The 13,186-nt window shown below is 35.7% G+C and overlaps 1 long non-coding RNA gene across 1 annotated transcript in view; it reads right to left on the reverse strand.

The window, feature by feature from the left end:
• Window positions 1-4,187: 4,187 nt before the first annotated feature.
• LOC108181550 (uncharacterized) overlaps window positions 4,188-13,186 on the reverse strand; it is a 175,769-nt gene continuing 166,770 nt past the window's right edge. Inside the window, exon 3 of the long non-coding RNA XR_011008647.2 lies at window positions 4,188-4,295. This is a non-coding gene — a long non-coding RNA (uncharacterized lncRNA). The remainder of the gene's footprint in view (window positions 4,296-13,186) is intronic.

Below are 13,186 nucleotides of genomic sequence, written 5' to 3' on the forward strand. Positions count from 1 at the left end.
GCGGACGTTTCTCTGCGTTGTTTTTTTTATTATTAAAAAGAAGCTCCACACTAATGGTCATACTGAGGTGATTTTATTTCTCTCTTTTGCCTGTTAACCACACGATATTTTATACACAGATATTCAATTACAAAACACACACACACACACACACACACACACACACACACACACACACACACACACACACACACACACACACACAAAATGCCAGTTAGACCTAAACTGCATTTCGTTGCCTTGTACTTGTACATGTGTAATGACAATAAAGTTGAATCTACTCTAATCTAAAACAATGCTGCAATGTACATCTAATTAATAAAATACAATGCTTCTTTAGTGTGTTTACAAAATATTTAGACTTATATAAATGTATAGGCAACATGTAATCATGATATATAAACATGATCAGGTGCTGCTTTCGCTCATCTCGTAGTCAGACAGGGATGTCTCTGGGGCGGAGCACTGATCGATGATTTTAAACTCCCGGTGTGGGAAGAGTATAATTGAAGAGCTCACAGGCAAAGACCTCTAAGTTCCATCAAAAATGTTCTTCTAAAACTAGCATTTTTCTCAGGCTCTCCCATTGTCTTGATTCAGTATTTTTAATATCATGGCAAATAATAGGTTATTTTCATTGCTTTTAAAATGAAATAACTGAACATAAACATAAGAGGCTAAGGAAAATGCTCATAGAAAAAAATTCCAGATGGCACTTGGAAGTTTTTGCATTTGAACTTGTTCCACGCAAAAAGACAGGGAACAACTCCTTTTTATGTTTTCTCAGTTCATCAGGTGTCATAACAAAATAGTTTTTAGGATGTACACTACACACTAGTAGTTTTTGTAGGACTTTAGTGTCATATTCATGGCACACACTTGCGTCTCGAAAGCGCACTGGCGCCATCTTGTGAGAGATCGTCACTAGTGGGCAGTTAAAAAATTTTTTATAAATTAATTAATAAAGTTAATACATTTTTACTATTAGTAGCTGGTTATATTTACAGATTGCTCCAACACAACTGTGGTTATACCCCGTATAAAAGTGATTGTTGCATAATAGGTCCCCTTTAAGGTAGTATACTTTCTCTGTTTCTCTGGATTTATGATTGATAGTTGGGGGTTTGAGTAAAATATAATTTATTCTGCTAACTAATGATAAGGGCTGCATGATATAGGAAAAATCTGAAAATAAATTGTTTTTCTGCATAGCCTATGAATTCAAAAGATTGATCATGTATAAGATATAAATAAGCAAATTAAAAGTAGCATGTAAGCCAGCAAAAAAGGAAATCTAGGATTAAAACTGTAGGGATAGTTTACAGTTTGATCCAAAGAATGACCAGTCTGGTAGATGAAGAAGAGCCGGAGTCAGAGATTTAAATAAATAAATCAAGTTTACTGAAGATAGTTTGCAGTTTCATTCGCAAAAGCCAGCTTCAACTCTCGCAATGAGTTCCAGGGCCGCTCTGCTTACAATTACCAATCAATAACAGTTATATTCTCACATAACGTCATTAACTGTGTCATACATATAGGTGTTCCAACCTGATTGGTTAAAACACAGAGACTAGGAAAATTTCCACGTGGGGTTCGTGCGTACAATTCTGAACATTATCTTAAGCATAAACGTCAGACATCCCTAAGACTGATTAGAGCTGACTCCAGACCTGTGAAACGGATCAACAATCAAATAGAACACACACACAAAGTATAATCTGTTTCTTTTCCAAGGCTGAGTGTACTCTCAGCCGTCTTTATCAAAACTGGTTAAAAACCGGTATCATCTACATTCAGGCAGTTATAATTCCTTACTATACAAAGTCTATCTTGAATAAAAAGTAGAATCACTTTAAAAGATTTAACCGTAAAAATAGCAAAATCACTTTAGACATTTTAGACAGTATTAACTCGTAGAAATAACAATAGAAACAGTTGCTTCCAGTCCTCAGCCCTCAGTTCTATTCAAGGTCTCCTTGACCTCTGACCTAGTTTGATGGCTTCTGAAAATAGTTATAAAGAGACAGGCAAATGCACTGAACATTCTTATATTACGCAATGTGTTAACTTATTCATTAATTAAAATCAATTCACAGTTAAATACTGAGAAACAGGATGATGAAAAGGATAAACGTTGGTCCATGATTGGAAAGCAGACATCCGAATCCTTCAAAAGCATAGATAAATACAACAAGGGCAAAATAAAAAGGAAAAACAGAGCTTTATGCTTTTGTGAGGAGTATTAGAGTATTTAGATACAAAATTATTAACTAAATGTAAAAAAAAACAATCATGTAATGTTTCAATGTATATATAATTCAGTAAAGTTAATTTTTATTAAAGTTACAAACTGCATAATGTCTTGATACTTGAATGCTTTAGACTCTCCAGTGCCTGAATGCTAACAGCAGGGGTGTCCAAACTTGGTCCTGGAGGCCTGGTGTCCTGCATATTTTAGCTCCAGCCCCAATTAAGCACACCCGAACCAGCTAATCAACCTCTGTCTAGCTATATTACGCTCTCATAAATAAAGGTACGCGAGTTGTCACTGGGGTGGTACATTTTCAAAAAGTACAAATTTGTACCTAAAAGGTCCATATTAATACCTCAAGGGTACATATTAGTACCTAAAAAGTACAAAAGTGTTCCTCTTAAAATTTTTTACTAATATATACTTTTGAGGTCCCAATATGGACCCTTTAAGTACAAACGTGTACCTTTTAAAGAAGGAACCACCCCAGTGACAACTCGCGTACCTTTATTTCTGAGAGTGTAGAAACCTCCAGGGTGGTGTGTTGAAGCAAGTTGGAGATAAACTATGCAGGACACAGAGACATAATACATTTTCACTTTATGGTTTAACTCTTTAGTGAGTCCACAAATTTCATGTGTTGTGAACTGTGGTTCTTGGATCAACTGTAATTCCGACAAATAAAATCAACATTGCAAACCCTGCGATGTGACTATTGCAGATGTGCACATTGGAAATCGGCACAAACACAGTATATTGTTCAGCTCTACTAATGATTACACAAAACTTCCATATAGATTTTCAATAATAATTATTTGCAATCACACTTAATGTCAAAAATAAAATGTGCAACTATTTACATAAAAAAGTAAAGCTGAGCATTAACTCATAAAAAATAAATAAATTAACTTTATCGGTTTGTATCAACCGATCAGAATCAAACATTTTTTAAAGTGGCATGAACATTTTATAAGTATATAAGTTTAAAGCTGCAGTCAAGAAGACTTTAGGATGTTGTCATGACGGACAAACTGAATGAGTTAAATCTCATCAGAAGAAGCTGACTGATTGTGATGCAGCTGAATGGAGTTCAGTTTTTCTACAGATGTTTTTTCGAAGCCTCAGCACCGCCAATTAGAAAGAGATGAGAGGCAGAGCCAAAGGCCTTTGATTCGGCTGGCTTTGAAGCAACTGGCGTATTTAGCTGAAGAGAAATGCCTGAGAGCAAGGTTAGGCTGAAGCTTCATAAGGACGAGCGCCTGCTCAAAAATTAGTTTATTGATCCATTTGAAAGGGCTTTGCAAGGAATAAGAACTAAATTAAAATGAAAACATGTACAGTATGATGGTTAGTTTGAGCTCACTTGTTCTTTCACTGTGGTAATAAAAAATGGGTCATACTTAACAATAATTTCATTGATTTCATTGATCTTTATTTCTGTAGCGCTTTTACAATGTAGATTGCATCAAAGTAGCTTAACATAGAAGTTCTAGTAAAAGTTTTCAGAATTAAAGTTAAGTTTAGTTCAGTTCAGTGTGATTTAATTTTCACTGCTGAAAGTCTAAACACTGAAGAGAAAATCTATCGATGCACAGCTCCACAAGTCCCAAACCAAGCAAGCCAGTGGCAACATTGGCGAGGAACAAACTTCACCTATTGACGAAAGTGAAAGGTAAAAAATTTGAGAGAGACCAGGTTTAGTTGGGCAAACCATTTCTCCTCTGGCCAAACTTCTTGTGCAGAGCTGCAGTTTAGGCACCGGAGGCTGGAGAACGCTGGACGTCCATCATGAAGAAGCTGCAGGTATGAGTAGGTAACTGGAGGGTGTACAGGCTGGCCCACGAGATCAATGCGAAAACTCGTCTGTCATTATGGTCTTTCAGGAATCAGTCTCATGCTCTCTACTCAGGATCTTCTCAGGATACGGCCTGGTCCAGGGTTATGGAGACCTCTAGAAGTCTAGAAGGTTGCCATCATCTTTTCACAGGACTTGGATCACATCAATAGCCCTGCACAATCTCTAGAGGCCTCTGGATGAGTATCCCTAGGTGGAAATATCATTCCCCAGTTGTAAAGAACATTACCATTACTTTATATTAATACTTGTACAGCATTTATTAATCACAGTTCAACATTTACTTTGCATAATTAAAATCCAAATTTAAGAGTGCTAAAACTACACTCTAAAAAAAAAAAATCTGTAAAAAAAATGGTAAAATGTACTGGCATCTCATTACACAAATATATTTTAATTAATTAAAAACGGAAAACTTCTGTTAATTGACAGTGTGTCCACAATAAAAAAAACTAAAAATATCGCACTGTGCATTAACAAGAACTATTTACAAATTTATTTGCATTAACTGACAATAACAAAGATCAATAAATACATGTTGTTCATTGTTTGTTCATGTTAGTAACATTTGTCGTAAACATCAACCTTATTGTAAAGTGTTAACAGAAAATGTAATAATAATGAGTAGTTACAACATGCATTATAGTAACATTTACAGTATTATGCATTCTAACACGGTCATTCTTTGTCAAATCTAAAATGCCTTTTTGGATTTTGATAATATATTTCTGAATTTGAAGAAATAGAAATAGTAATGTAAGACCAAATAATACATGTGATGGATGTATATTTATAAAGACTTTATGCTGGTCAAAATGATAAATGATCTTCAACTGTAATCTGGAGCTAAATCATAGATGGAAAATGTTATGGAAAGATGAAAGTATTTTAATGTTATAGTGTATATTGACTTTTTTTGTGACTAAAGGAGTTTTAAATAAATCTCAGTATCCTTCAGAATTCAGATTCATTTGTGATAGGGAGATTTAAATATAGCTTCATGACTTTAAAGTGGACCTATTATAATCCTTTTTGTAAGATTTAAAATAAGTCTCTGATGGCCCTAGTGTGTGTATGTGACGTTTCAGTTCAAAATACCTCACAAATACAGTTTTATAATTTTTTTTAAACTGCCCCTTATAGGCCTTACTATATGGCAGATAGCTGCTTCTCACTCAGTGCTGTTACTAATGGGCGGGTCTTTCAACACAAGCTCACATCAATGGGCTATATGCAAGGGCTTACGATGAACTGTCTTTCCATTACAGAATCAATCTTCACTGCCTGTTAGATGTACAATTTGAAGTGGGTCTCAGATCGGACAAGAAGCAATGCATTAAATTCCATTTCCTCTCACCATGTCTTTATAATATGACAAGTTATTTTACCTCAGTATTTTCAATGACATTTCTGCGCTAGCCTGTTGCTAATGATGGCGTTTGTGGTTACAACGGTCTTTCATCTTGTTTTACGCTTGAACAAAAACAATGAATGCTTAAGTCTATTTAACTGAATGTATTGTAATTACATTACAACATCGATGCTGTAAAAACCTTGTGAAATTAAAAATACTCACATTAAGCTTTCACCAGAAGTTTATAGTTGTCTTTAAAAATCCAGCTGTGCATATAGTCCATTCATAACTTTTTGATTTATTGGCTAATTCGGATAAATTTGTATGATTTAATTTGTACAATTTAGTACGATTTGCTCATAACCCAATGACGATTGGGTTTAGGGGCGGGGTTGGGTGCCACGCCTCCTTTTAAAATCATACATTTTCGTATGACTGAAAATTACCCATTAAACTGACAAAACGTACAATACTTACTTTTTACCTCTGATGACGTAAAAAAGAGAGTGTCAATCAAAGTGTTTCTGCAGAATGAATTAAAACTTGCTATTAAAGGTTGGCTTTATGCTACACAACTATTTAATACTTGTACAAAAGTCGTTTTTGTATAATAGATCCCCTTTAATGGGCTTCATGATCAAGCTGCACACATTTGTCACAGAAAATTGCTCACATTTTTGGTCCCTTACATTTTTTTGGTCCAACCATGTTATGTTGAAATTAGACATTTATTTAGTAAGTAAATATGTATTTAATATTTCAATGATTTATTTTGTTACCCGTGACAAGCCCTGTATGGTTCAATCCTAGAGATGTGAGAATTACAGTAAAATTAAAATTTATTTGAAACAATTTTTTTTGCTTTAATATTTTAAACGGTCATTTATTGAAAAATTTGATCACATGATCCTTCAGAAATATGCTGATTCGGTACTTAAGAAACATTATGTTGAAAACAGTTACATGATTGATATTTTGTACAAACCATGAGACAAAATTAACTTTTATTGTTGGTCAGCATTTTAATAAATGTGTGTGTGTGTGTGTGTGTGTGTGTAAATATGTTAATATTTAATATACAATAAAAATCTACTCAGTAACAACACCTAAGGTGTTGCCTTGAATAATTGTACTGTTAACTTGAAACATTTCGAAGCACAATTGCCATTCCCCCCTCTCCCCGATGGCCTGCACTCACATTGCATCCGAACCTGTATATGCTTACGTCATCGATGCTGTGCTCCTCAGTTTAAGAGGAAGAGAAGCGCTTTCACTCTGCACAGTGGAGATTTCTTTAGTTATATCATTTTAGTCGTTTGATATGCAGTGACACACTGTCAAATGTTTCGCTGAACAGATCCACTACTTTTGACGCACATAAATAATCATAAAAGTCCTCGTGCTGCAGGTATTAGGAGGTTTGCTGAAGGTGCACCTGTCGTGCAGTGAGGGGTTTGCGTCCTTAAAAAAAACTATGACAGTTTGCATTCATTGAGCAGTGAGAACGCTTAATAAATCCAGATGAAACAGTTCCTTAAAAGTCATGTCTTGTCTTCAGTTTTTGGCTCAGGCACACTCTACACTCACACTACAAGTGTACCGCACCAAAGCCCAACTGAACCGTGCTCTGGCACACAACTTTCAACTGGGCCAGGGCCGGCCAACTGAACCATGCCTGAGCTCAATTCAGAGCACTCACACTTCTCAAACAAACCAGAAAACGCGCCTGGGCATATTTCGCAGTGTTGCCAACTATTTCCAATGAAAAGAAGCTAAATGATGCCAGATGACCTCACACACAAATTTGCATCTTAGTGATGTCATCATATAGTAACTGACAAGTGTAAACCTGTCATGTCTCTACTGTCTGAGGCAACATGTATTATATTATATAAAACATTACATCCAGATGCATAATAAATAGGTTCTTATTAACATATTACTTTGCATGATCGCAACTCAAAACTATCTTTATGTAGTATACAAAAAAATTAATGCTTTCTCAAATTGACGGGCCATCTCAGCAAAAACATTATTTGAAATGTGTCCATCTAGATTTGAATGAAACATATAGCTGACTATTTGTAAAGGTTATTCAAACACTTTTAATTTTTTTTTTTAATTTTTAAATCTAACACAGATAATGAACAGTTACAGGCATTAAACAACCACAGCTTTTGTTTTTACCTTTTTTACTTGTGAAATTAACACATCTGTGAAAGTGACAACAATTATAGGACTACTGAATTTATTGCTACCTAAATTACCAGAAATTATACATGTGAACAAATATCAGTAAATTAACAGTTATGAAAAACAATCTGAGCTAGCAATTTACTCTACTGAGTGAAGTCTGCAGCCACTGCTCTTATGAGTCACTTTTTAGCCAAACGAATGGTAAAAAATTGCTAAATTAGTTACTAGGTGCTTTTTGAAAAATAAAGTTGCTAGAGTAGTATGAAAAGTTACTAAATCTAGCAACAAAATTGCTAAGTTGACAACTGATGGTTCGGATAGCATAGTGCACCCATAAGTCATCCTAAAAATTTGGGATGGGACTTTTCCTCCAGAATCTGCCTTGCAGGGGGCCTGAACCTTCTCTCCTCCTAATGGAGATTAAAGGCCATTAAAGGCTCTTTGCTGCATGTGCAGTTTCTATTGATCCCATTGACTCAGCTTGTTTTAGCCAATGATCCGATTACCACTGTTGTCACCCCTCCTCTGGCCCTCTTCTTCCTTCTGTCCCCTGCTAAAGTTCTCTGTTCCGCTGTAGAACCATATGCTGACCTGTGCATTTAACAAAGCTGCAGACCCGGACTGAGGCAGACTAACTCTGAGACTGCAGCTCTGCCAACCTGGATTATTGCAGATCTGGGTTATTTCAAATCCAGCAAACAGACATAAGGAGGTGAGAAGTTCAACTGGACTCCTGGATCTAAAGAAGTCTGAGGGGGCAGGCTTTAAAATCACGGCACTTATTAACATGGACAGAGCTTCACATTCATTTGTTTGGACTTCATTTTACACACATTGCAAAAATTCTGTGGTTACAAAATTAACCTTACAAGTCATTTAACTTACATATAATTAAACTTATTTAACCCTTGTGTACTGTTTGAGGCTTAATTTGACCACAACTTTTTCTGTGTTTTAGCAAACGGAATGTTTTTTTGTGACAAATCTTATTTTAACACATATTTTGGAAAGAAGATTTTAAATTTTCCAAAATTTAACAATACACTGGGCAATTTACTACTCTTTTGTTAAAGGTGCAGTAGGTGATTGTCTTCAGAAATCTTTTTTGTTGTGCTGGTTGAATGTCTCAAAATTCCAATAGTGATTAAAATAAACGATCTAATTGTATTTATATACTTTAGGTATGACATAAAACAAAAAAATTTGTCCAATTAAAAATTGTCGGGCCGACAAATAACTCAATTACGACAGGTCTGTCAACAAATTCAATGTCAATGTCACGTGTTTATGTGAAGCATGGCCACCTACAGCTGACAGAGAGACCTCAGGCAAGTCTGCATCAACCTGAAAGACTTCTTTCTGAAAGACCAACGTGGCCTTGTATCCATGAAAAGAAAGTTTGTTTTGAAAGGGCTTCTGCCAAAAATGCAGGATCTAAACTTTTTTTTAATCCTGAAGCAAAATCGGAATTACTTTTGCACACTGGAGGGATATGACGTTATGCAGTTCAAAACAACGATCTGAATGGTGACACCACGGCTGAAGTATTACATTTAGACAGGTCTGTTTTAAAGCTATTTTACCCAAGCAAAGCTTATGTAGATTGTGTTCTTTTTACACGGAACTGTTGTTCAGCCACTGAAAACGTCCGGCAAAATATTGACTTCATGGAGTATCTTTTACAGCATTGATAATATAGTCAGTTAAATAGACCTAAGCATTCATTTAGCTGTTCGAGTGTAAAAAGAGATGAAAACAAGCAATGTTTAGGGGCGGGGTTGGGTGCCACGTATGAAAGTAAATCAGTAGCAATACTCGAGAGCTTGCAAATGTAAATGTGAGCACTTGTGATAATAATATTTGTATGTGTAGGTTGAAATGTACACTTACAGCTCTGATGTGAACAGCTGAAATCCTCGATTTGCACACACACACAACAATCCACACACTTGTGTTTTAAATTCGAAGTTGCAGATTAATAGTTGTGTATTTGTAAAATGTCATTCACAAATACAAAGTGACAGACACACGTGTGCAAGGCAAATTTGACTGCATCTTCGCTCTACAACCACAGGTCGGCACTCACAACCTCTCAGATTCATCAGTACAACTACAAATCTCCCGCGCTCTGACTTTTGCTACACATCTCCCGCGATCTCTGTAGCAGAACTCATCTGTGCACTCGCAGATGCAGAGGCGTGAGCAGCGCGGGGGAGGGGCGGGGCAGGTGTAAAGCTGTTTGATTGGCTGAAGCCTGACCAATGAACAATGCCAGCAGCCAACAGGACTGACTAAAATGTATTAGGTTTTACATATAAAGTATACTTCAATTCATTAAAGTTCATGCTAGTTAATACTACAGTGTGCTGTTGCATTCATTAACAAAGTTGTAGATACTGCAAAATATACAGTATAATACAGTTTATTATAGTTAGTATGGTTCAAAAACGTAATATTATTTACTATAAATACTATTACAACTTCTTATTTCATGTGGGTTGAATCGTATCTTTAGAACCATATAACATGATTAAAAGCAGCTCCTAGATAACTCATAACTGTTTTCTTATATAAGAAACAAACAAGAGAAGCACCCAGCACAGTCCTTAGCTTAGCTAACAGTATTGAACATATAGATAATTATTAAAAATCATAACTTACCCTCTGATTGCTCGAGGCCTCCAACAACTGCCCTGTGTGCTGACAAACAGAAACGCCCCATCTCATTGGCTGGCTCTAGCCAATAAACTGGCTTTGCTGCTCTTTTACTGGTATGTACATTTCCACAGAATTTATGATTTTTTAACAAGAATCTCTTCAGAAAAGAGTTTAAATAAACGCTAACTAATGAAATAATCGTGGGAAATTATTATTTTGCACCTCAGTCCTGTTGGCTGCTGGCATTGTTCATTGGTCAGGCATCAGCCAATCAAACAGCTTTACACCTGCCCCGCCCCTCCCCCGCCCCGCGCTGCTCACGCCTCTGCATCTGCGAGTGCACAGATGAGTTCTGCTACAGAGATCGCGGGAGATGTGTAGCAAAAGTCAGAGCGCGGGAGATTTGTAGTTGTACTGACGAATCTGAGAGGTTGTGAGTGCCGACCTGTGGTTGTAGAGCAAAGATGCAATCAAATTTGCCTTGCACACGTGTGTCTGTCACTTTGTATTTGTGAATGACATTTTACAAATACACAACTATTAATCTGCAACTTCGAATTTAAAACACAAGTGTGTGGATTGTTGTGTGTGTGTGCAAATCGAGGATTTCAGCTGTTCACATCAGAGCTGTAAGTGTACATTTCAACCTACACATACAAATATTATTATCACAAGTGCTCACATTTACATTTGCAAGCTCTCGAGTTTCGCAACTGATTTACCTTCATAGCCACGCCTCCTTTTTAAAAATTGTGCATTTTCGGATGACTGAACTCGTACAAATTTGTACGAATTAGCCACTAAACTAACAAAACATAAAACACTTTTTTTTTTTTTCTCATGAGATCAGGCTGTGTTTTTCATAATAAAGTGGAACAGTGTAAAAAGAGCTAAAATATAAAGCTGTTTAATATATTATTTTGATAACAATTGTATAGTGTCAGGGATTGAGCCATTACATACAATTCACAATACACAGTTTATATTACAATGTTTAAAAGTGCAACATGTTGTATCATTAACGACTGTGAGTTTTGGGCAGCTTAATGATAATTAGGGTGATAATATCAAAACATAAATGCCAACAATACGGGGACCCACATTTGTGAGTCAATTAATGAACTTTGTGAATAAAATAATTCAGTAAAAAGATTCTGACATTATAAATTTAAACCATTTGAGAAAGACAAATTAAGTATTTAAATGAGTATTTAAATGAATTAACAAATAATTTAATCTTATATTATTGCCAAAAATCAAAAAGTAATTTTGTAATTTTACAGAGTACTTATCCACAAATCCAAGTCATTAAATAATGCAATAGATTTCTTACACAAACACACAAATAAACAAAAATAATGCTTTTACCATCCATTTAAAAATATTCATAATATATATATATATAATATATATATATATATATATATATATATATATATATATATATATAGGCGAAGCAGTGGTGCAGTAGGTAGTGCTGTCGCCTCACAGCAAGAAGGTTGCTGGGTCGCTGGTTCGAGCCTCGGCTCAGTTGGCTTGTCTATGTGGAGTTTGCATGTTCTCCCTGCTTTCATGTGGGTTTCCTCCGGGTGCTCCGGTTTCCCCCACAGTCCAAAGACATGCGGTACAGGTGAATTGGGTAGGCTAAATTGTCCGTAGTGTATGTGTGTGTGTGTGTGAATGTGTGTGTGGATGTTTCCCAGAGATGGGTTGCAGCCGGAAGGGCATCCACTGCGTAAAAACTTGCTGGATAAGTTGGAGGTTCATTCTGGTGTGGCGACCCCGGATTAATAAAAGGACTGAGCCGACAAGAAAATGAATGAATAATATATTTATAAATAAAATGAAGAACGACCACAATTTAGAGACTAATGAAATGATTTACTGATTTGGGCATACGAAACCAAATATGAGAGAGATAAAAAAAGGACAAACCTATTTACTAGATTGCATCAAATGTTATAAATTACATATGAAAGAGAAGAAAAATGTATTCAATAAAATTACTCAGACTTTCTCAAGTATATATACAGGAGAAAGGTCTGTTTACAAAAAGGGGATTTACTATAATGAATCAGATATTTCAATCGAAATATGAGAGGTCTGAGAATGTTCCCCATAAATATAGAGTAGCCCACATCTTAATTGTTAATGTGTAAAATGTATAATGTGTAATGTGTAAACAAATATATTCATGCTTCCTCTCTAGGAGCAAAATTGCAGACCTCTCTTTATCTGGACCTAAAGGTTGACTTTTTTCAAGCAGTCTTTTACTCATATAAGCTGTTCTGAGGGAAAGCGTGACAGAACTGGGTCTTATTCCACAGTGGATGATGCTGGTGATTACCGCATTCTGTCTCTCCCATCCTTTTGGTTTTTATTCTCTAATCTGTCACATAACGCATGATTGACAGATCCAGGACAAACAAACAATGTGCCAAATAAACCCAAAAGATTGAGGGGGAAAAAAGTTTTCAGAAGTTTAGTATTGCACAATTTCTGTGAAGTTCCACGTCTCAGCAGTGGTTGCGGATAAAGAGAATTTACCACCGAGGGTCACTTCACAAGATTCACCACAGTAGGATTTATCACAGAGTAATGCTTTCATTTGAGCAGAATCTGATGCTTATAAAACATCCCAAGTTTAAAAATTTTAGGTCAGAGCCCTGCTGTTGTGTTTATTCTAGAAATACAGGAATCATAAAGACATTTTCGATATAGATTACTTAATATTTGCAGAGATATTTACAAATCTGATCATGCAAATGTTTTACTTCACATTGTCATATGAACAACAGCAAAGCTAAATAAATTTGATTTACAGAAAAAGAGAGAACCAAGCTTGAACCAAGGTATTAATTCAGTTTTTTTT

The sequence above is a fragment of the Danio rerio genome, chromosome 24 (assembly GCF_049306965.1).
Source record: "Danio rerio strain Tuebingen ecotype United States chromosome 24, GRCz12tu, whole genome shotgun sequence".
In the NCBI taxonomy this organism is placed as follows: domain Eukaryota; kingdom Metazoa; phylum Chordata; class Actinopteri; order Cypriniformes; family Danionidae; genus Danio; species Danio rerio.